Source organism: Elaeis guineensis, chromosome 12 (genome assembly GCF_000442705.2).
Source record: "Elaeis guineensis isolate ETL-2024a chromosome 12, EG11, whole genome shotgun sequence".
In the NCBI taxonomy this organism is placed as follows: domain Eukaryota; kingdom Viridiplantae; phylum Streptophyta; class Magnoliopsida; order Arecales; family Arecaceae; genus Elaeis; species Elaeis guineensis.
Window position 1 is genome coordinate 9,445,238 of NC_026004.2, and position 24,187 is coordinate 9,469,424.

The 24,187-nt window shown below is 40.3% G+C and overlaps 1 protein-coding gene and 2 pseudogenes across 1 annotated transcript in view; 2 read left to right on the forward strand and 1 right to left on the reverse strand.

Moving 5' to 3' along the window:
• LOC105037295 (putative disease resistance protein RGA4) overlaps positions 1-23,515 on the forward strand; it is a 52,528-nt gene extending 29,013 nt beyond the window's left edge. Inside the window, exon 2 of the mRNA XM_073246723.1 lies at positions 23,322-23,515. The gene's annotated coding sequence lies outside the window, so the exon portion shown is untranslated. The remainder of the gene's footprint in view (positions 1-23,321) is intronic.
• LOC140852810 (putative disease resistance protein RGA1) lies at positions 1,062-23,178 on the forward strand (annotated as a pseudogene).
• LOC140852897 (uncharacterized) lies at positions 13,848-15,068 on the reverse strand (annotated as a pseudogene).
• Positions 23,516-24,187: the final 672 nt, after the last annotated feature.

Genomic DNA, 24,187 nt, shown 5'->3' on the forward strand with positions numbered 1-24,187 from the left:
GAAAGTCAATTTTGATGGTAATGTTAGAGACAGGTATAATGGGGCAGGTTTTGCGATCCATGCATCTGATTCCAGGCTAGTGGCAGTTGGAGGGAGTCATTTATTTGAGCCCATGGTATCTGAGTAGGGATTGTGTTTGTCAGGTGGATTCTGGAGGTGGGCCAGCTCATTGTTGAGGGTTACTCCATCATGATGATGACCTGGTTACAGAGCTGCATTCGAGGAGCCACTCACCCTCTATTGCATGATGTCTCGATTTTACTAAAGAGATGCATTGCACTAAGTATTAGGCATGTATTCCAAGAGGTGAATAGTGCAGCAAACTAGATGATTGCCTATATAGCTAAGCATGTAGAAAAAATTTTTTGGATCAGGACCGGGATCGTTTCTAGGCCATTTCGAGATCTTTTATTTTATGATTTTTTTAGTTATATTCATACAAAAATTGCTTAAATGAACTGTCTTGTAAAAAAAGATATTTTTGTCAAATATGAATTACCACCACTCCAAAATATATTAAATATCAATCCTTCTATAATATTTATTTTATTTTCTCTTTTTAAAAAATAAATATAAAATTTTTTATTTTTTTATTTTTTAATCTTTTATATTAAATATAATAATATAATATAAAATTTATTTTTTGTTACCAAATTCACCCAATTCAAATGGACCTCAGCGGAAGCCGAGAGAATTTTACAAAAGCGACGTGCTGGCAGCGCTGCTAAAATAAAATAAAAGTAACTCTCTTACCAAAATAACAATAATAATAATAATAATAATGATAACGATAAGGCCACTAAGACCATATAAATTATTTTTTGTGGACGTGTTACGTAGGTAAGGCCACTAAGACCATTGCAACTTGCAGGGAAGCTTCCCTTGCAAACATGAATATCACTGTCCACCAATAATCGTCCACCTACCAGCTGATGGTTGCCGGACGAGAACCTGGCTTCCTTTTGCTCTTTTTTTTTTTTTTTTTTTTTTGACTAGAGAAGCACCCTGGTCTTTCTTTAAAAAAAAAAAAAAAAAAAAAAAACAGAAAAAGCGCCCACGAAGTTTTCATCGTTGAGAGAGTATTTTTACGTCAGAGGTCGGAGAGGAGTTGCATAAAGAGGATAAGCAGGTGCACGGAAGTTGCAAGAAGGGGGATGGTGAGAAACTGATATCATTAAACACTGATGTCCCTCGCACGAAAGAAAGACGCACCTTCCTTCCTTGCCTGGCGATCGCTGGATCGTCCACGGCACAGCTATCAAAGCACCTTAAAATACGGTCAATCATCGAGGTCAAGGTATTTGGGATCTTTACATATAGACTCAAAAGGATCTATAGTGCCTCACAACCTGCTCCTCTCTTTGAGTGTTGAGAGATCCATCCTCCTCTGCCAGTCTCAAAAAATGGCCATGATCTTGGAAGCCTTTGTGGGAAAATTGCTTGACAAGCTCTCAGAATTTATCTGGGGAGAGATTTCCATTATGCGAAATGTGCAGGACGAGCTGAAACAGTTTCAAAGAAGAATAGAGAGGCTACGCGGAAATCTTGAATCAGCAGAGCAGAAGAGGCATGAAGACCGGACCATCAATAACTGGGTGGTGGAGTTGAAAGATGTCATGTATGATGCGGAGGATATCATCGAGCGTTGTATGATCGAGGGCAGAATATTGTTGGAAAATCATCCCTCCACATTAGCGGTACGCGACACCTCATCTTCATTTTATTCCCCTGGCTTCCTCCAGTTCAAGCATGAAATTGGTAAAAAAATTAAAGAACTTAATGATAGGCTAAAAGAGATCAACAAGGATAGATCAAAATTGGCTGCACTAAAATACACTAGGCAAAGTGCTCAAGAGGGTAGAGTAAATACCCGTCAAACTTTTCCCAGTGTGATTAAGTCTGATATTGTCGGGCCAAAAATTGAAGAGGCTACCCAAAGTCTCGTGGAGTTATTAATTAAGGACGATAATAAAAAATACCGAGTTTTGGGGATCGTTGGGATGGGTGGAATCGGCAAGACCACTCTTGCTTCTAACATATACAATAACAAAATAATAAAAGAGAACTTTCCTATACGAGTATGGGTGTGTATTTCTCAAGATTTTTCAGTAACAAAAATGCTAAAAGAGATAATTAGGGGTGGGGGTGGAAATTATGGGAAGGCTGAAACCAAGGCAGAGCTTGTAACCTGTCTTTCCTTTGTTCTTTCAAAAAGATTCTTTATTGTATTAGATGATGTATGGGAAAAAGATGTATGGGAGGATTTGCTTAGATATGCCGTTGAAAATGCAACATCTGCCGGCAAGATTGTACCACAACGTGGCTGGACGTATTGTAGCAGAGAGAGAAGGGATCCAACGTGTTGATAAAATGGATGACCACAGTGGTTGGAAATTGCTCTGCAAGATAGTCTTTGGAGATAATGATGATGATGAGGAGGAGATCTCTAGCTTACAAGAAATTGGGGTTAAAATTGTTAAAAAATGCGGCGGTCTTCCACTTGCAATCAAAACCATTGGAGGGGTTTTAAGGTGAGAGAAGCACCATGGAATGGAATAAGATTCTCAAAAGTGATGCCTGGTCTATGAGCCAACTTCAAGAACAACTGCCAAGAGCTCTATTTTTAAGCTATGAATATTTACCATCTGATCTCAAACAGTGTTTTCTATACTGTTCGTTGTTTCCTGAGGATTTGACCATGGATCGCGATGAGCTTATTCGTTATTGGGTGGCTGAAGGCTTTGTAAGAAGAACACGGGGAGATACAATTATGGAAGATTTAGCAGAGGATTTCTGTAGGGAGTTAATCGATCGGGAGGAATCTTTTACAGCCATGTGATTTCTTAGGTGACTTGAGTGACGTAGCTGGCAATTACTGCAAGATGCATGATCTGCTACGTTCCCTTGCTCATTCTTTGATACGTGATGAGAGCATTTTTCTTGGTGACGAGCAATCACCTAACACAAACCCTCTGAGTAAACTACGTCGTTTGTCAATGGTTAAAAAAGGTGGGAGATTAGAAGTTCCTGACGTAATAAAACAGCAAAAGTGCTTAAGAACTCTTCTTGTTTGGAGGAGTTCGGAGATAAAGATGGTCGAGAATGAACTTTTGAAAACATTGGGTTTTCTGCGAGTCATGGACCTGAGCAATACGAGCCTTGAGAGCCTTCCAGACTATGTAGCAGATCTTTTACACCTGAGATATTTAAATGTTTTTGAGATGGAGATCAAGGAGTTGCCAGAGTCCATCGGATGCCTCGTTGTTATATTTGGCTCCAAATCTTATTTCCTTTTCGTCTCCCGTGATATCAAGGAATTTTACACCGATTGAAACTCTATTTTTGAGAAAGTTTTCTTCCTTTATAAAGAGGTCCCTGGCATCCTTTCTTGGTGAACAGAGGAAAGAGCGCGCGGAGAAAATTCTAGGGCTTCTTGTGCGGGATTTTTCCTTGCTTTCTCGTGTGCGCAGGCTTTGTTCTCGGGTCGACCTCTCACCTGTGAGTCGACCTCTCACCAGTGCCTCTTGTGCGCGGGATCTATTCTCTGGCCTGTCTTCTCTTGTGCGCGTGTTCTGTTCTCTGGCCGATCTCTCGGCTGTGCCTTGTGCGCGGGTTCTGTTCTCTGGCCGATCTCTCGACTGTGCCTCGTGTGCAGGTGTTTTCTGGCTTCTTTCTGTTGGCCTTCGGGTGGTGATCTACCTGTCTTCTTCTTCTCGGTTTCACAGATACTTTATGCTGCTACGGCTGGTAAGGAGGTATCATCTTGATTTTTTGCCGAGGTTTGAGGAAGGTATCTTCATCAGGTATTGTTTATTATCTTGATCTATTGCCGAGGCTGAGATTGGTTGATCCGTTTGGATCTTGGTTGCCTTCTATTCGATATATTGTTGCCTTCTTGTGGGATTCGAAAAAAGGTATTTTATACCTTATATTGTACCTATTTTTCGGGACGGATTTATAGTGGAATTGCTCCTCCTCCCCGTGGATGTAGGTCTTTTGTGCCGAACCACGTAAATCTTGATTCTTTGTCTTTGTTTATTTATGCCTGCAATGTGTTTGGTGAATTGTCTAAAAGAAATTAGATATTAGATCACAAGCCCAGATCGATCCAATCCGGTGCGCGTTGCTCCAACAATTGATATCAGAGCCTTTGGATGGCTGGTGACAAGAAATCAAGTTTCTCAATGGCTAATGATCCGGTGTCTGTCTCACACTCCACCACCTCAGGCATGAAGTGGCCGTCTTTGATGGCACGGGAGATTTTTCACTATGGAAGGTAAGGATGAAATATCTGTTAGTTAAAGAAGGTGTTGCAAAAGCCCTTAAAGGTATAGATTCAATTCCGGGAGATAATAAAGCAGTTAAAGAAGAGATTAACGAGAGAGCCCTAGGAACCTTGTTTTCAGGATTGAGTGATAAAGTCCTTCGTAATGTTGTGGAACTAGATACAGCCAAAAGTGTATGGAAAAAACTAGACAGTTTATACATGGCAAAATCCCTGACTAATAGATTATATTTGAGGAAAAAATTACACACATTTCGTATGACAGAAGGAACTTCACTTAAAGATCACTTGGATGAGTATAATAAGCTCCTGCTAGATTTAGTAAATGTTGGTGTCGATGTAGATGAAGAAGATAAGGCTTTGATTTTAATTTACTCTTTGCCCAAGTCATTTGAGCATATTACCACTACCATGCTTTATGGGAAAGAAACAATAAGTCTTGAAGAAGTAGAAGCTACTTTGTTATCCAATGAACTTAGATTAAAAGTACAGCTTCAGCATCAGGCTCAGACTTCAGCTCAAGGTCTTGTTGTTAGAGGTAGAGATGAACAGAAAAAGAGTGGACAAGGTAGGAGTAAGTCTAAAAATAGATCAAAGTCTAGGCCTAAAAGACCAGGTATTTGTCACTACTGTAAAAAGCCAGGTCACTAGAAATCTGAGTGTAGACTTCTACAATCTAAAAGGAAAAAGGAACAAAAGGATAAAGGAACAATCTCTGATACAGCATCAATTGCAGTTTCTTCAGGAAGTCATAACAGTATATCAGATGATGCTGTATTCACAGCTGCTTGCAGTGTTAGTCATACTGACACTTGGATAGTGGACTCTGGAGCATCTTTCCACATGACACCTCATAAGGAATGGTTCTCTTCCTTTAGATCTTGTGAAGGTGGTACTGTTCTTCTTGGAGATGATGGTATCTGTAATATAGAAGGTATTGGAACAATTCAAATTAAATCAAATTCAAATACCATGGTGATATTGGATGATGTTAGATATGTTCCTAAATTAAAAAAGAACCTTCTCTCAATACATGCCTTTGACAGAGCAGGATATGAGGGCAGATGGGGTAGAGGATCTATTACTATTAATAAAGGGGTATTAACTTTATTAAAAGGTAAATTAAGTGGAACCCTTTATTACTTGGATGGCAGTACAGTTGTTGGTCAGGCATCAGCAGTACAATCTTCTCTTGAGCAGTTGACACACTTATGGCACCAGAGACTTGGACACATTTCAGATAGAGGTCTACAGGAGCTGAGCAGACGTGGTCTGCTGAGAGGTCAGAAGATTGGTGCACTTGGATTCTGTGAGCACTGCATATTTGGAAAACAACACAGAGTCAGCTTCACTACAGGCGTGCACAGGACAACTGGTATATTAGACTATATTCATTCTGACCTATGGGGACCTGCCCCAATTATATCCAAGGGTGGATCAAGATATATACTCACTTTTATTGATGATTACTCCCGAAAAGTCTGGATATACACCATTAAAAATAAGAGTGATGTATTTGAAACATTCAAATGGTGGAAGTCTATGGTCGAGAGGCAAACTGAAAGGAAGGTGAAAACTTTTCGGACTGATAATGGTTTAGAATTTTGTTCTACAGAATTTGATGACTTTTGCAAGACAGAAGGCATTCTCAGACATAGAACAACAGTGGGTACACCTCAACAGAATGGTGTGGCAGAACGCATAAACCGGACACTTTTAGAGAAAGTCAGATCTATGCTATCTAGTTCAGGGTTAAGTAGAGATTTTTGGGCAGAGGCCGCTCACACAGCCTGCTATGTTATAAACCGATCTCCAACATCAGCATTAAGTATGAAGACTCCTGAAGAGATGTGGACAGGAAGACCTGCAGACTATTCGAAACTCAGAATCTTTGGGTGCCCTGCTTATGCATATGTAAAAGATGGGAAGTTGAACCCTCGGGCTAAAAAGTGCATATTTATTGGATATGCATATGGGGTAAAGGGCTACAGATTATGGTGCACAGAACCTGGATCTCAAAGATTTCTAGTCAGCAGAGATGTGACATTCCATGAGACAGCCATTGATTCAAGGCAGCTACAGCCTAATTCTTCTCAAAGTGATCAGGATCGGGGTCAGCAGGATAGGAAGGTTGTTGACATTGATCAGACTGTTAAAACACAACAACAACAGACAGATGCACAGATTCAGACTCAGGAGGAGGTGACATTACAAGATCAGGATCAGATTGAGAGTATTGCCACTCACAGATCAAAGCGTCAGATCAGAGCACCTCAAAGGTATGGTTTTGAGGATTCTGCTTGTGCTGAGTTAGTCTATTATGCTCTGAGTGTTGCAGACACCATTGGTGATGAGCCGATCACATTTCAGGAGGCCATTAGTAGTTCACGAGCTGATGAATAAACCATGGCTATGGTTGAAGAACTTCAGTCTCTAGAAAAGAATCAGACTTGGGAGTTAATCAAATTATCAAAAGGTGAAAAGGTAATTGGCTGCAAATGGATCTTTAAAAGAAAAGAAGGAGCCACTCCCCAAGACTTAAAATATAAGGTCAGGTTGGTAGCAAAGGGATACAGTCAACGAGAGGGTATTGATTACAAGGAGGTATTTTCTCCTGTAGTCAAACACTCATCTATCCGGGTGTTACTTGCTTTTGTTGTTTCTCAAAATCTGGAGCTGGAACAACTAGATGTTAAGACAGCCTTTCTTCACGGTGATTTAGAGGAACAGATCTATATGCAACAACCACCTGGTTTTGAGGTTCCAAACAAAGAAGATCATGTATGCCTACTCAAGAGATCATTATATGATCTCAAGCAGTCTCCAAGACAGTGGTACCGCAAATTTGACAGATTTATGGTCGACCATGGATACAGTAGATCTCCATATGACAGTTGTGTGTATCACCAGCAGCTTTCAGATGGGTCCTTTTGTTATTTGTTATTATATGTGGATGATATGCTAATTACAGTCAAAGATATGACAATCATCCAGAAACTGAAAGTCGAGCTCAGTACTGCATTTGATATGAAGGACCTTGGACCGGCAAAGAAGATACTTGGGATGGAGATTATTCGTGACAGACAGTCAGGTAGACTCTTCCTTACTCAGCATAGTTATATTGAAAAAGTCTTGGACAGATTTGGTATGTCTACAGTCAAGCCTGTCACTACCCCCTTTGCCAGTCATTTTAGACTTTCTGCCAGAGACTCTCCTCAGACTGAGGATGAGGAGAGATATATGTCTAGAGTGCCATATGCGAGTGCAGTTGGCAGCATCATGTACGCGATGGTCTGTACTCGACCTGATATTTCACAGGCAGTAAGTATAGTGAGCAGATATATGGATAAACCTAGAAAGGCTCACTGGTCAGCTGTGAAATGGATACTTAGATATCTGAAAGGCACTTCTAAATTGGGATTGATATTTTCTACACAGAGTAATTGCATAGTTACAGGATTTTGTGATTCAGATTATGCTTGTGACTTGGACAGAAGAAGATCTTTGACAGAATATGTGTTTACTCTTTCTGGATGTGCAGTCAGTTGGAAGGCTACTTTGCAGTCTACAGTTGCTTTATCTACTACTGAAGCAGAATATATGGCATTGACAGAGGCAGCAAAGGAAGCTATTTGGTTAAAAGGGTTAGTACAGGATTTGGGTCTCAAACAGGATTGTTTAGACATTCATTGTGACAGTCAGAGTGTTTTGCACCTTGCCAGAGACCAGATGTATCATGAACAAACAAAACATGTAGATGTCAGATATCACTTCATCAGAGACCTAGTAGAGAAAAGTGATATCAGACTTCAGAAAATATACACTGCCCATAATCCAGCTGACATGTTCACTAAACCAATCCCTACAATTAAGTTCAGGAATTTCCTGAACTTGATTGGAATAAATATTTGGTAATGCCCTGCGGGGCTTGTGGTGAGGAGGCAATAAATTTTTCATATGATATAAAGGTATAATATTTGTCGCAAGGAGGAGGATTGTTATATTTGGCTCCAAATCTTATTTCCTTTTCGTCTCCCGTGATATCAAGGAATTTTACACCGATTGAAACTCTATTTTTGAGAAGGTTTTCTTCCTTTATAAAGAGGTCCCTGGCATCCTTTCTTGGTGAACAGAGGAAAGAGCACGCGGAGAAAATTCTAGGGCTTCTTGTGCGGGATTTTTCCTTGCTTTCTCGTGTGCGCAGGCTTTGTTCTCGGGTCGACCTCTCACCTGTGAGTCGACCTCTCACCTGTGCCTCTTGTGCGCGGGATCTGTTCTCTGGCCTGTGTCTTCTCTTGTGCGCGTGTTCTGTTCTCTGGCCGATCTCTCGGCTGTGCCTTGTGCGCGGGTTCTGTTCTCTGGCCGATCTCTCGGCTGTGCCTCGTGTGCAGGTATTTTCTGGCTTCTTTCTGTTGGCCTTCGGGTGGTGATCTACCTGTCTTCTTCTTCTCGGTTTCACAGATACTTTGTGCTGCTACGGCTGGTAAGGAGGTATCATCTTGATTTTTTGCCGAGATTTGAGGAAGGTATCTTCATCAGGTATTGTTTATTATCTTGATCTATTACCGAGGCTGAGATTGGTTGATCCGTTTGGATCTTAGTTGCCTTCTATTCGATATATTGTTGCCTTCTTGTGGGATTCGAAAAAAGGTATTTTATATCTTATATTGTACCTATTTTTCGGGACGGATTTATAGTGGAATTGCTCCTCCTCCCCGTATATGTAGGTCTTTTGTGCCGAACCCGTAAATCTTGATTCTTTGTCTTTATTTATTTATGCCTGCAATGTGTTTGGTGAATTGTCTAAAAGAAATTAGATATTAGATCACAAGCCCAGATCGATCCAATCCGGTGCGTGTTGCTCCAACACTCATAAACCTACAGATATTGAACTTGGCATTTTGTGAATTCTTGCATACTCTCCCTAAGGCCATCACAAAATTGTGCAATCTAAGATGCCTCCGTCTTGAAAGAACACCATTAACTCATGTGCCAAAGGGAATAGGGGAATTAAAACATCTGAACCATCTTCAAGAATTTGTGATCGGCCATGATGACAGAAGAGATGATGAGGGGTGTGATTTGAAGGAGCTGCAATCTCTGTCCCAGCTGAGATTCTTGGAGATACAAGGTTTGGAGCGGGCACAACCAAGCGGAGCTTTGGTACTCGCAAACAACCACTCTCTGAGGACATTAATTTTGAATGGTAAAAAAGCATCCATATATAGGAGAGAAGCAATTGCAATCCAGAGAAATGACGAGGAAGAAGCAATTACAATCCGGAGAAATGACAAGATTTATAATGAGCTCTCTCCTCAATCCACCCACCTACAGGAACTTCAGATTTATGACTTCTTTGGTACTGGATTTCCCAGCTGGATGATGTCACCTTCCTTGGATGTCTCCTTTCCTAACCTGATGAAAATAGTGCTCTCTCATTGTAAATCATGTCCGCAGCTTCCTCCATTGGGCCTGTTGCCCCACCTGAAATCCCTTGAGATTAGAGGAGCAGATGCAATCAAAACCATCGGACCTGAATTTCTTGGCCCCCGTGCATCATCAGCAGCGACTACATTTCCCAAGCTTGAAGAGCTGAGACTTTCGGACATGCATAATTGGGAAGAATGGTCATTTGGTATGGTGGAGGGGGTTGGTGAAGAAAGAAGAGGAGCTCCCAAGTTGTTGCCTTGTCTAATGAAGTTGAAACTTGACTACTGCCCCAAGCTGAGAGCTCTTCCTCCGCTGGGCATGTTGCCTGAGCTAAAATATCTTTATATTAACGCAACAACACTCAAAAATCGAGTACATTGTCTGATTTTGCTCCAGCAAACAGAACAGAAGAAGTTCAGCAGCAACAACCCTCAAGTTTTGAAGATTTTACAGCTGGAAGTACAAATTCAGAACCTGAAACTTCATCTTCATCTCCTGTTTTAAAAAAATCGGACAGGATCAAGTGCCCTCCTGATGGGTATGGTGATTTTCGAAGTTATTATGCTAACCAAACATGTGAATTTACTTTATTTTCTTATGAACCTTACATGTTTGAAGCAGTGAAGGAAGAAAAGTGGATTCAAGCAATGGATGATGAGATTGCAATGATTGAGAAGAATAAAAAATGGGAGCTTGTAGGTCTTCCTAAAGGAAGGGATGTAATTGGCTTGAAGTGGGTCTATAAGACAAAGTTTAATGAAGATGGAAGCATCCAGAAGCACAAAGCAAGGCTGGTTGCAAAGAGCTATTTTTAGCAATCCAAAATTAATTTCAATGAAACATTTGCTCCGATTGCTCGCGTAGAAACAATCAGAATAGTGCTGGCCATTGCAGCACAGCTAGAATTACAGGTGTTTCAACTTGATGTAAAGTCAGCTTTTCTTAATGAAAAGCTTGAAGAAGAAGTATATGTTGAGTAGCCTCGAGGATATGAGCTTGAGGGCAAAAAAGAAAAGGTGTATAGGCTGAAAAAGGCTTTATATGGCCTTAAACAAGTCCCCAGAGCCTGAAACAGTAGAATAGATTCTTATAACTAGCAAAATAAATTTTTGAGGAGTCCTAATGAGCCTTCACTATATATGAAGTGGTGTAGGCAGAATTTTATGTTGATATGTTTGTACGTAGATAATCTAATCTACATGAAAAATAATCAGAAAATGCTGATTTTAAGCAATCTATGATGAAGGAATTTGAGATGTCAGATCTGAAAATCATGAAATATTTTCTCAGGATCTAGGTCAAGCAAGCAAAGGGTGAGATTTTTATTTCTCAAGAAAAATATATGTTTGATCTTTCGAAGAAATTTCAAATGCTACATAGTAAACCTACGGCTACTCCTTCAGCTCTTAATGAAAAGCTAAAGCAAGATGATGGAGGAAAGAAGGCTCATGAAGGTGTGTACAAAAGTTTTGTTGGATCCTTGCTGTATTTAACACACACAAGGCCTAATATTATGCAAACAGTGAATACAGTGTCAAGATTCATGAACCAGTCCAACAACTTGCATTTTGTTGCAGCAAAAAGAATCCTATGGTATCTTAATGAAACTAGGAAGTTGGGAATCAAGTATTCAAAAAAAGCTGATTGCCTTTTATTTGGTTTTATTGACAGTGATTGGACAGATTCTTTGGAGGATAGGAAAAGCACATCTACCTATGTGTTTATTTGGGATCAAATGTCATCTCTTGCAATTCAAAGAAACAGTAAATAGTAGCATTGTCATCAGCTGAAGCTGAGTATACTGCGGCAACTGAAGCAGCGTGTGAAGCTGTTTGGTTAAAGAGATTGCTTGCTGACTTAGGTCAGAAGTAAGAAGGGCCAACTGTCATTTATTGTGACACTATGTTAGCCATTGCTATGACTAAAAACTTAATTTTTCATGCCAGAACAAAGCATATTAAGTTGAGGTATAATTTCATCTGGGATCTTGTTCAAAAAGGAGAAATTCAGTTGGATTTCGTCAGTACACATCAGCAACCAGTAGATATGCTCACTAAAGCCATTACGACAAAGAAATTTGAGAAGTTCAAGGCTCAATTGAAAATCACAAATTAAGAGAAAAATTTGTGAGTAATCTATGATTTTCTGAAAAATATCAGTGTGGGGCCCAGTCAACAGTCCAGGTGGCATTCTAGAAAAGTCAAAGGTTCTGAAAAATCTCCTTAATGGCAAGCAACAAGTTCCTAAATCAGTTTGTTAAGTCTTTAATATTGTAAAGAATAATAAATGATTATTCTAGTTCCAAAATGAGTTTTTTGACTTCCAAAGTTGTATTTAATGCTTGATTTTCATCCACTGGCCTTAAATATTGTAAGCTAATAATAGAAAACATGTGAAAAAAAAGTAAAAAAAAAAATTGTAGGAGCAATAGCTCTGCAAATTCAGCTTCCTATTTTCAGTTTTCAGCAAGTATTCTTCAGATTTTTTTCTAAATAAACTCCTTCCTACTTGTAATTACTCTCTTTTACCCAACATAATTTACATAGGATTTTTCTCTTAATAGGATTTTATGTATATCCTATGTGATCAAATCCTACATTCTATCATGAATTTTATCCTAAGTTTATGAATCCTAGATATCCCGACAGACCCTAAGAAAGAACGATTACTCTTACAATTCAACACTTGAAGGAGCAACAGAAACCAGCCAAAGTGTTATTGGTCAACTTCTTTTTGTATGGCTAGCTAACTTAAAAAAATATACCTATGATGATGTTTACATAACCAGGAGTAACTATGGATCTTTACAAAAGAGAACATAATAATGTGGAATTTTCAAGGGCATCATGGTCTTGGATCTGAAAATTTTGTATGATAACATGTCCCTTTTAAAAACACCATACACTGGTTACCAATATAACATAAGCACTTTATAATGGGTTATCTCAAACCATTTTAACATCTATACCCAACTAATTATCAATTCTAAGAGGAGAAAACAGTGGGATCAGATTTATGCATGGTCATGTAAAGATAAACCCACCATGCATTACTGGTTATCCAGCTATGAGGCTTTTCCATTTGAAGAAAATTAACCAAGAAAATTGAAAATCCACCTTATGATAATTAAGTTAAAATTTTCTGATATTATTTAGATCTGAAAGCAACAAGTCTATAAGACATCCTATTCTTTAGTTTCACTTCATCACCACTTTTCTCCAAAAGGGTTGCTTGCAACTATGTTTTCCCTTGTTTCGTAAACAGTAGTTCAATGATGACTCAACTACCAAAAGTCAAATAAAATAAAAAATTTGAAACACCAAGACAGAAATTGAAACACTTTGGTTTCAGCCACAAACAATCTAAAATCTAAAGAATGCCTTATATTTTCAGCCACGACTAACTATAGGGGCAAAAATTGTCATATATATGCCCAATCTAGGCAAAAACATGCTATTTCTTCTTTATTGCGGATAGAAAGAAGCATTTAGCAAGACTAAACTCAAATTTGTATCTTGCAAAGACTAAAACTGTCGCATTAGATTTCCCAAAAAAATATAGCAAAAGCAAATTTTTGACATAAGCTTGATAATCTTGATGCTCAATCTCATGGACAGGCATACATTAGGCTGCCATCAAACACTAAAACGATTCATTATATTTTTAAATCATAAATCAAGTTTCACCTTAGCTTTTCATTTGAAAAGATCATACGTTTCAAATTATTTGAGCATGAAAAAATTTCTGGAACAACACATCAAAACAGTTCCAAATCGAATTTGGATGATGCCTATTTAACTTACTGACCTTTTCCCTTTATAGTTTCTGCATGTTTTCTACTTTTTACTAACTTCTGACTCTTGTTTAAAGTTTAGGGCTGGAACAGGTAAAATTAGAGGCAATACCACTGAAACCATCAAATTTGCCAGATGAAATTCACTTGCTAAGGATTTATGGCTATGGCATTGCATCTCAGATGCAAAGGGATGGACAGCTAAGCTCATTCTAGAAAGGGCCAATAAATAAAAAAATGCATATAATCATCCTTAAGAAATCTAGAAACGGAAAAGCATAATAGAAGAAGGTAGCAGGAGAGGACTTGCCCTACCCATGAAAGTGGGGAATGCTGTATTCAACCCCCGCTCGCGGACCCGTATGTAGACTTCTAATGCTCCATTATGATGATCATCAGATCCACTCCCTCCGACTTCAACAACCTCTCTTTGTTCTCTATCGGCACAAACAGGTCACCAAGCATCTCCTCGTCGGAGCTCTTCAGGTCCCTCGGCTTGTACATTGCAATAGCCTGCAGCACCGCAGCAACCCCGTTCATCTGCCCCAGCCTTTTCTGGTCCGCCCTGCTGTTTAGCAGCAGGATCGCGAGAATCTCCGAGGCATACTGCTTGTTGGCATCAAACTCCCGACCTTGATCCTCCCTAGGAGCCACCACAGGAGCTTGATCCGCTCGCAGACGAGCTCCGCGATCGCTGGCTTGACCTCAGTCATGTTTTCGATGGTGCCGAAGGTGTTGTGGATGGCGGCGACCTGGGCCTCAGCAGGCGGCCGAGGTTCTGGAGTAGGAGCTCGAGGGCATTATTCTCCGTGAGGGGGCCGACCAGGAAGCGGGCGGGATCGTCGTTGTCCTCGAGGACGTCCTCTCGCCAGTGAGGTCCATGAGGAGGCCGACGACATCGACGGAGACGTCGATGTTGTCGTGGCCGAGAAGGCCTACGATGTAGGGAATGATGTTGAGGGCGACGAGGTCCTGGTAGAACTCCGGGCCACCGACGAGGATCTTGAGGCGCTCGATCCCGTCTTGGACTCGACCTCGAAGTTGGCAAACTTCTCCAGCTCATCGGGGTACTTCATGCGGGCGAGGCGGGCGCTCGAAGAGAGCTCCAGCTTCTTGAGGGCGCAGAGGTCGAGCACCTCCACCCGCCACTCTGCGACTTCTCCACCACCTCCAGGAGGGAGAGGTCGATTTCAGCGCCGCCATTGGCACCAGCCGGAGCTTCGTCGCGCTTCCACTTGTGGTGGTTGCCCATGGTTCGCGGGGAGGGAGGGGGAACAAAAACCCCAACCCTAGATTAAAACCAGCGAACGATCCGGATGAAGCCCAAAACAGGCGAAGAAGGTGGTTATCAGGATCCTCAGCACCAACTAGACCCCGTTTCTCCTTTCACGTTCGCGGCCAGCCCTTCTCCTTTTCTGAATGCGTGGAATTCTTTGTGAACGGCGGTGCAGAACCACGCCTACCGTCCGCGATGGTTAGCTCACATACAGGATTGAAAAAAAAAAAAATTTTTTACATGCCGTGCCTCGGCTCCATGAGCCAATCATCACGAACAGTACATCGTTTTGGACTGCCTACGATACACAAAGAATCTCTCTTCTGAATGCACGACTCGATAAAACGTGTTTAAGCCATTCAAACAAAAATAAAAATAAAAATAAAAATATATTTAATATTAAAAAAAATTAAAATTTTTCTTTAATATTTTTTTAAATATTTTAATTTTATTATTTAAATATTTTAATTATCATGATTTTAATTTTTAATCATTGAGCTCTTAATTACTAATGATCATGTGTATTTAATCTTGTTTTTATTATATGACCGTTGGATTTTGTATTAAAGATTTTGATCGTTGAATTTTTTATTAAATATCTTAATGGTTAACAAAAATCTCAACAATTATAAACAATCACAAACAATTATAAGCAGCCATATTAGTTGCTATAAAAAGATCCTATTGGGATCTAATCCTGTAAGCCATTCAAAAGCCTTCTAATCTTTTTTTCTTCAATCATTTTTTCTCTTCAATTACAATATTTCTTCTTCTCTTCATTTTTTAGGTACTGAAAATGTTTTCATCAACCTCTTTCATGATCGTACTCGTAAGTGGAGGATTCAAATTATATCTTGAGATAGTTTTTCTGGATATTTCTGCAGGAGAGATGGAAATACGTCTTAATAGTATACAATACGCTTGCATATTTAATGAATTTTATCTCTCGATGTTTTGTGAGTTATTTAAATTTTTCTATAATAAAATATTATTAATTTTATTTATTTTTTAAATTATATTATAATTTTTTTAACCCATGTGTACTCTCTTTCTTCGATTTCGTATTTCAAAGCAACTAATGCAGAAAATATTGCCATAATTGGAAGTTTATAACATAAGAAAAATTGCTTTTCTCATATATAATTTTCATTGGCATTTTTCTAAGGTAATTGTTCGTTTGGCAACACGTTAGGCAATAGAGGCCTCATTATGCTTGCAACGTAACTTGAGGGAATTACTAATCTTGCAAATGCCCCATCTGTTTTAACCTTAGAACTACTATAGCAGCAGCCGTGGTTTATGATATTTTAGCCCTGGATGGGAACAAATGACAAAGAAGATTCACAAAGCTGTAGTAAGTATGAAATATTATCCATTATTTATTTATTTATTTATTATGCTATAAGTTCTTTATATTTGGGCTTGTGGATGCTTGATTGCAAATTCTCTTTTCAAGACCATATCAGATGCCGAATTGCTCATAGGACATGCAGGCAGTGGCATTATTAGGTGCAGAGTAAACTTTGCTATTGGTAGGCAGTGTCGTTCTCAGGTTCATAAGTCTTTTTTATTGAAAGCCAAATTGGTTTCACATCTTTCATTTTGATGCTTTGTAGGTTTTTCTAATGAGACTGACTGCATACGATTTGCATTAAAAAAAAAATTTGCCTGCTAACATGGCAGAGGAAAAAAAAAATCAATGTAGAACAGGATGACAGATCAAGCTTCCCAGCATAAAATATATTGGACTTCTTTTACAATATAAAGTATCAAAATACTTTCAATTATTGTTTGACATTTATGTTCATTTTTTCTCTATATCATGTTAATGGGGGGAAAAAATTGTTTTATTCTAATATGGACACTTTTTGAGTTCAAGAAGAAGCTTCTGCATAATTTCAGGCACTTCCTCTGAAGCCATATATATGCACTTCCAGGCCTTTCACATGTTAACGTTACAAATATCTTTCAACATTGTCTTCTTTTGTTTGCATATCAAATGCATCATGCTTACTCTTGCTTTCTGAAGTTTGGTCACTTGTGCCTCCACATTACCATCAATTTAGGTAGTAAACTGTATATAGCAACATTGCTCTGAACTCATGGTTGATTTTTTGTTTCGGTGCGCATGCACAAGATTCATTTTGATCTTTATATTGTTGTTGTTGTTGTATTGCTTTTTCTCCATTTATTGCACATAATCCTGCATGGCTATTTATCATTGTTATTTTCAGTGCATTGTTTCTTCATAAAATGTTCTTCTGTTTTTATCTTTTAATCAAGTATCTGCATTGTGATGGCATTCCAATTATCTGGAACAAATGGCACAGCACCCAGTACTGGTACAGTTTGTAATTCGTCTGTGTTTTTAGTTTCTCACCATGTTAATTCGCATGAATCTTGTTTGCATTATTTCTAGTTGTCATGAGGCCTGTCAGGTCCATCAATTGAATACCATGATGTCTTGACCTGTTGCACCTATAGACCGCACATCAGCAGCGATTTAAAATACTTAAGGAAGATCCTAGCCCACTTTCTAAACCTGAGTCCATGGTGAAATAATTTTGGGCTTCCTGTGTTTTGACCCCAAGCTGGCCTTGGGGTCTAATTTAAAAGCTTGTGCACAGTTCTTTTTGCAGCAGCTAGCAAGCCAACAGGTCCGGCAGTCATCACCTAAAACTATAACCAAAACAACAAAGATCTCAAAAGATACATCCTGAACAAGGTTTGCACATACGTCATCACACTTGAAGAAGAAGAATACGTAATGTAAAACTTAATATCACGATGCTGAGTGAATATAATGTTGAAAGATTAGGCCGCATAACTTGGGGAAGGAGCACAACTCCATAAATAGATCTGACCAACTCTGAGCGTGCCAAATTGATCTGAACCAGATTAACCTGCCTATGAAATTGGTGCATCGAACAAATAAAATATAAGGAAACCCATGAGCCAATAACTTAGGCATATAGATCCAAATAGGCAAGGTCCTGCAAGAAGCTGTAGAATAACAACCAGCGTGAAGGAGAATAAACAACATATAACTTTGTGATATATAATTATGTAATGAGAAAATCCTTGCAGGGCATAGAGTATTAGAGTGCATTAGTTTCTGCAAAGACTCCCTGGAACACTGACTGATTAGAGACTGCAAAATTGTCCAATGCAAGACAAAACTGCAACATAACAGAAATAAGGAGAGGAGGCGAATCAGCATAAAACGCATGAAGGCCAACACTTGATCCGCATAAGTGTTATATCTGCCGATATATAAATGCCGTGAAGGCCAGAGTTATAAAGTTAAAGATCACAGAGCAGCAAATGAAGGATAGAGAATCTTCAGCATTCTCCAGCAGGAAATTGAAATTAATATTGCATCATAGTAGAATATGAAATGAGTTTTACCGGATTAATTGTTGCCATAATTTCACAAGAAAGACAAGGTTTAGAAACCCCCGTGGTAGATATGCACCAGTTCCCCGATACCCCCACTTCAGCAATTTGGTTTTGTTTCCAGGTAAAGCTTGTGCATAGTTAGTGTAGATCAGATTCTTCAGGCTGCTTGGTCTAACCAAGTACATTAATGGCTTGCCTATAAGCAGATAATATTACATCCTTTGATCATATGAAATTTTCATATTTTGGAGTTCTCATTGGCTAAACTAGCTCACCAAATCAATCTAATTTCTCTCACTTGAACAGTAAAGTTTCATAAGATATTGCATCTCTCTCTTACTCTTTTAATTCTTTCAATTTCATCTCTACTTTGTTACGTTAACAAATTGGCATTCATATATCCTACTTAGTTATGTGAGTTTCCTCTAGAATATTCACTTGCTAACTGTTAAGAAAAATGTTACAACCCTTAATGCATGTTCGGTAATGCTTTTGTTTTCTGATGTTCAAGAAGAAAATTAAAGTAGATTGAACAAATATGTATCATTAAACCCTTTTGTTTTTATAAAACCTCAAGAGCAAGGGTTAAGAAATGATATTATATGAACAGCTGCATGAAAGGGACATGCTAGAGTTTTATGCATATGTTATTTTTCATTGAAATCTAATCTTTTAAGAAATGATGAATAGCATTTTGTGATGAAGAAATATCTTCGATACCTTTAATTCGATGATATGGCTGAACATTTACAGGACATAAGTTCATTAAAAATTATGGAGAAAAAATTTTCTTTATCAATCTATATTATAAAAAGCTTAAATAGAACTAAAGTTCTAGAGTCATCGGGGAGAATGGGGCTTTGCCCATAATGGACTTTTCAATAATGAGAACCCAACCTCTATGATAAGAGATCCCTTGAAAGAGGTTTAATGTGATAACTACAAACTAATTAGTTGGTCAAAGAGCACATGTGGTTTATTTCATATAGGAGTCATCGACTCCATCCCATCCTTATGGTGATTAGTGCTCCTATATAGTGGTTAAGAAGAACTGTAGCTTTGAATGAAATCTGAAGTGGTATTTTTTACGAAATATGACACCACATATTTCTGAAGGGCCTCACCTATATGAGGGTATCTGTACATAGCCGCAGATATGAGATTTGGACTATCTCTAGCAACTCTTATAAAAAATCAAGATATATGTGTAGAGCCACTAATATACAAACTAGCAATAAAAGAAACTCTGTACTTTATGTGATAGTTGAAATTTGGATCAAAAGAACGTAGTTCAAGATCTGGTTCATTTTATTTTCAAAAATTATTTACACTAAGTAAGATTAAGTCATCTTACTTATTACATAATATAAGCACCGAAAAATTATATTATTTTATTTTATAATTTTTTTAAAAAATTTTGAGTTTTGTGAGAGATTATTGAAAAAAAACTCAAAATCTTCCTATAACATCCCTCCAAGTATTTTAATTTTATTTTGAGATTCCTGGAGATACCGAGTTAGGAGAGGGCACAACCAAGCGGCGCTTTGGTACTCGCAAACAGCAGCTCTCTGAGGACGCTATATTTGAGTTGTGAACGATCTATGTATACGGAAGAAGCGATCCAGAGAAATGACAAGATTTATGATGAGCTCTCTCCTCAATCCACCCACCTACAGAATCTTATGATTAGAAACTTCGTTGGTACTGGATTTTACAGGTGGATGATGTTTCCCAACCTGACATTCATGACACTGGATAATTGTATATCATTCCCGCAGCTTCCTCCACTGGGCCTGTTGCCCCAGTTGAAATATCTTTATATTAGGGGAGCACGTGCAATTAAAACCATCGGACCTGAATTTCTTGGCCTCCATGCATCGTCAGCAACGACTTCATTTCCCAAGCTCGAAGGGCTGGAATTTACAAGGATGTCCAACTGGGAAGAATGGTCGTTTGGTATGGTGGAGGGGGTTGGTGAAGAAACGACAGGAGCCCCCAAGTTGCTGCCTCGTCTAACGAAGTTGAAACTTGAATATTGTCCCGCGCTGAGAGCTCTTCCTCCACTAGGCCTGTTGCCCCAGCTGAAATATCTTATAATAATAAGAGTTGATGCAATCAAAATAATCGGACCTGAATTTCTTGGCCCACGTGCATCATCAGCAGCGACTCATTTCCCAAGCTCGAAGAGCTGAAGCTTTCACACTTGTTGTTGAAAAAAATGTCTGCCCAAAATACCATCTTCCAAAAATTTTTTGATACCACGCGATGCAGCAGGAAGAAAGAAAAAATAAAATAGAAAATAATCAATAAGGAGATCTCACTTTCAACCCTCGTACATCCTATTTCTCCCTCACAAAAAATTTTTCCTCACAAAAATTTTCTCTAAAAAGACCCCATAAACCCCTGAAGCGATCGCTGTTCGCTGTCCATGAGCCTCCCTACTCCTTCTTCTCTCAGCATCACGAATTTCTCTCTCTCTTCGCATGGGCTCTCGATTTTCCTGCACTTTTCTCAGAACAGCGTCGCACCAAGTCATGAGACCACCAAGCCACCACCAGCTACTGTTCATCAAACAGTGCCTTATATAAGCTTAAACCCATGTTAGATGGTGATTAGGACTTCTAATCAAACCCAAATAACTCCCCAAACCATTGGATCGAGATCGAGATCAACCCATACCGTTGGATCGCATATCAATTCATGGAACAGTGCCATAGACCATGAGAAATGCGTGGGAAACACCCACGTGGTCCACGGACCTCCCTGTGCACCGCTCGGTCCACGATGGATTGGGCAACGGGCTCCCAAGGGCGCGCGTGGGCCTGGGCCGCTCCCCACATGCTCGGGCCTGGGCCGGCCTACATGCCCCGTACGCCCGGGCCCGGGCCGGCCCGTGCGCCCGGGCCTGGGTCGGGCACCGTGCCTAGCCACGCCCAGCCGTGCACTGCCATACCTAGGCCGCGGCCCGCCGTACGCGGCGGCACCGCCGCCACTCCGTCGGCCCACCGGTGGTCCTCCATCGCTTCGAATTTTGTGCCGACTTCTCTCACGTATATCTCCTCCATCTGAGCTCTATTTGAGGTAATCTTAATCTTGTTGGACTCTATTTTTCATCACGGACCTCGCTGTGGGCTCAATATGGATCGAATCTCAAGGCATTAAATCTTAATATTTGTATGACTGAGAAAAATGATCGTTTGATATGGTGGAGGGGGTTGGTGAAGAAAGAAGCAGAGTTCCCGAGTTGCTGCCTCCTCTAACGAAGTTGGAACTTGAGAGGTGTCCCAAGCTGAGAGCTCTTCCACCACTAGGCCTGTTGCCCCAGCTGAAATCCCTTCGAATTTATAGGGCAGATGCAATCAAAACCATCGGACCTGAATTTCTTGGCCCCCGTGCATCATCAGCAGCGACTTCATTTCCCAACCTTGAAGAGCTGCGATTTGAAGAGATGGACAACTGGGAAGAATGGTCGTTTGGTATGGTGAAGGGGGTTGGTGAAGAAAGAAGAGGAGCCCCCAAGTTGCTGCCTCGTCTAATGAGGTTGGATCTTTTTTATTGTCCCAAGCAGAGAGCTCTTCCATAAGGCCTACGGCATGCCACCAATTTACAGGAACTGAATATCAGGGGCGCCGACAACTTAAAAGAAATCAACAACCTTCCCTTACTGAAATCTCTGGAAATATGGAAGTGTCCGAGGTTGGAGCACGTGGAGAATCTTGATAAGTTGCAATTCTTGAGAGTAAATTTATCTCGTTCCATAGAGATATTCCCCAAGGATGCTGATGGACAGACAGAGCGCCTCCCCCAGTGGTTATTGGAGCTACTCCAAAATGCTCCGGCTGCTCTACCCAATCTAAAACTATTTGGGCTAGAGTGCAGGTTGCCACTGCTTAAGACCATCCTCAAGGACGGCCCCCACTGGCCCATTATTCAGCCGATCCCCCAGGTCGAGATCGAACAGTGTCGGCGTCCAAGAGGCAGGTCATTTTTAAGATTTGATGCCTCGAGATTCAGTCCACATTGACCTCACAGCGAGGTTTGCGGTGAAAAATGGAGTCCAACGAGACCAAGATCACCTGAAACGGAGCTCGGATGGAGGAGATACGAGCTTTTGAAGTTGGCACGAGATTCGAGGCGGCGGAGGACCGCCGGCGACAGGCGGGCGGCAGCGGCGCGCGGGACGCGCGACCCAGGCCCGTGTGGGACGCGCGACCCAGGCCCGCGGCCTAGCCGGGTGCGAGGCCCAGGCTCGCGCGCGGCCCAGTCCGCGCGCAGGCCCGCACGCAGGCGCGGCCCGGGCCCGTGAGCGCAGGCCGGCCCAGGCGGCCTACTGGCCCCGTTTCCCACGCGGTCCATGGAACTATTTCGTGGACCGATCGCGATCGGACGGCCCAGGGAGTTTTCGGTGACGATCCGACGGTTCAGGAGGTTGATTTGGCTTGTTTAGGACTCTTAAACCTAATCTAATTAGGTTTAAACTCTGTTTTACCCTTTAAAAGGGCCCTGTGACGAACAGAGGAAGTAGTGGCTCGATTTTTCGTACCGTACGAAGCCCGTACGGAACCCAAGAGAAGAGAGAGGCAGAAGTGCTAAGAGAGAAGGAGCAGGAGGCTCCTGGACAGCGGTCGTCAGGCACTTCAGGGGTTCAGGGGGTCTTCCAAGAGAGAGAGAGCTTTTGTGAGGAAAACTTCAGGTGAGAGAGAATTGGATGTACAAGGGTTGAGGGTGAGGTCTCCTCTTGTAAAATTTCTTTTTCATAGTGAAGTTTGTATGCCCCGTGGAGGCGAGCCCTTTTGTGGCTGATCCACGTATTTTGATTGTTTTCCTTTTGTTTTGTTTCTTTTTTCTTCCTGCTGCATCGCGTGGTAGTAAAAAGATCTTGGGAGGTGGTGTCCTGACCAGACATCCACCCAACAGTCATCATATATTCGGTATACCAAGGACCCTCCCTCTTTCGATGCCACCGTGATGGAATCAGAAGAATCAGTGGGTTGATAAAGCAAGGGTCTGGAAGCAGCCTCTCTTGAACACGGTGATTTCTCCTTCTATTACATTTTTTTTTTCCATTTTTAATTTCTCTAGCAGCTTTAACTTGGTTGTTATACCGCTAATCTTATTGTAATCTTCTCTTTACCCAGATACCAATGCTCCTGTTTCTTTCTCGAAGATAGAGGATCACTGGGTGCTCAAGATTTTTTCAATCTTTCGCTTGATGCTTTTTTCCCCTCCTTTCGTTGGTTCCGTTGTTTGATTTAAACCTTTCTGTTGGATTTCATGTTGTTCTGTAATTTCTATTTCTTGGACTTCTGATCCGTTTGTAATTTCCTTTTCCTGTTGGTTTGATGACATTAACATTTGCTGGTGTGCCACTTTTAGAAATTTGTATGCAATAAATCAGCAGTTTTTCTGTCTCTGATGTTTTTTTCTCCTTAATCTTGGAGGCCAACTTGAATTCCTGAATTTTGATACGAGTATTCCAGCACGAATAACTTATGATTCTTTTGTGATGGAAGATTGGTCAGATTTGAAACAGCCTGTCAGTGTTACAACAGGCGGAGGTTCAAGTAATCACATTATCTCATCGATTGTATTAGATTTTGTAACTGGTAGTTACATTTCAAAATCAAAGATACTTTTCTTTTTTTGCTTCATCTAAAGAAACATATGAAGTGTGGAAGTCATCTTTCTTTTTTTTTCTTAAAAACAATGGATTACTTTGTAAACAGGAGACACTATAGTTTTACTATAGTCATTAGAGCATCTGAGCTTAAACCAACTTGCACGCTGGCAAGTATCTTAATGGGATCGCTAGGCATTTCTTCATTGATTATTGATGTTTTAACATACTACTTGCTGGTAAAACTTCACAGCTGGTGAAATGTAATTGAATTTTTTTCGATACTTTTATCCACTTTCTTTTCCTACACTATTTGAATTCTACTATCCAGGAAGATTTTACGTATGAACAAGGCTTCCTCTGGTACTTTGCCTTTACTCTCTGAGC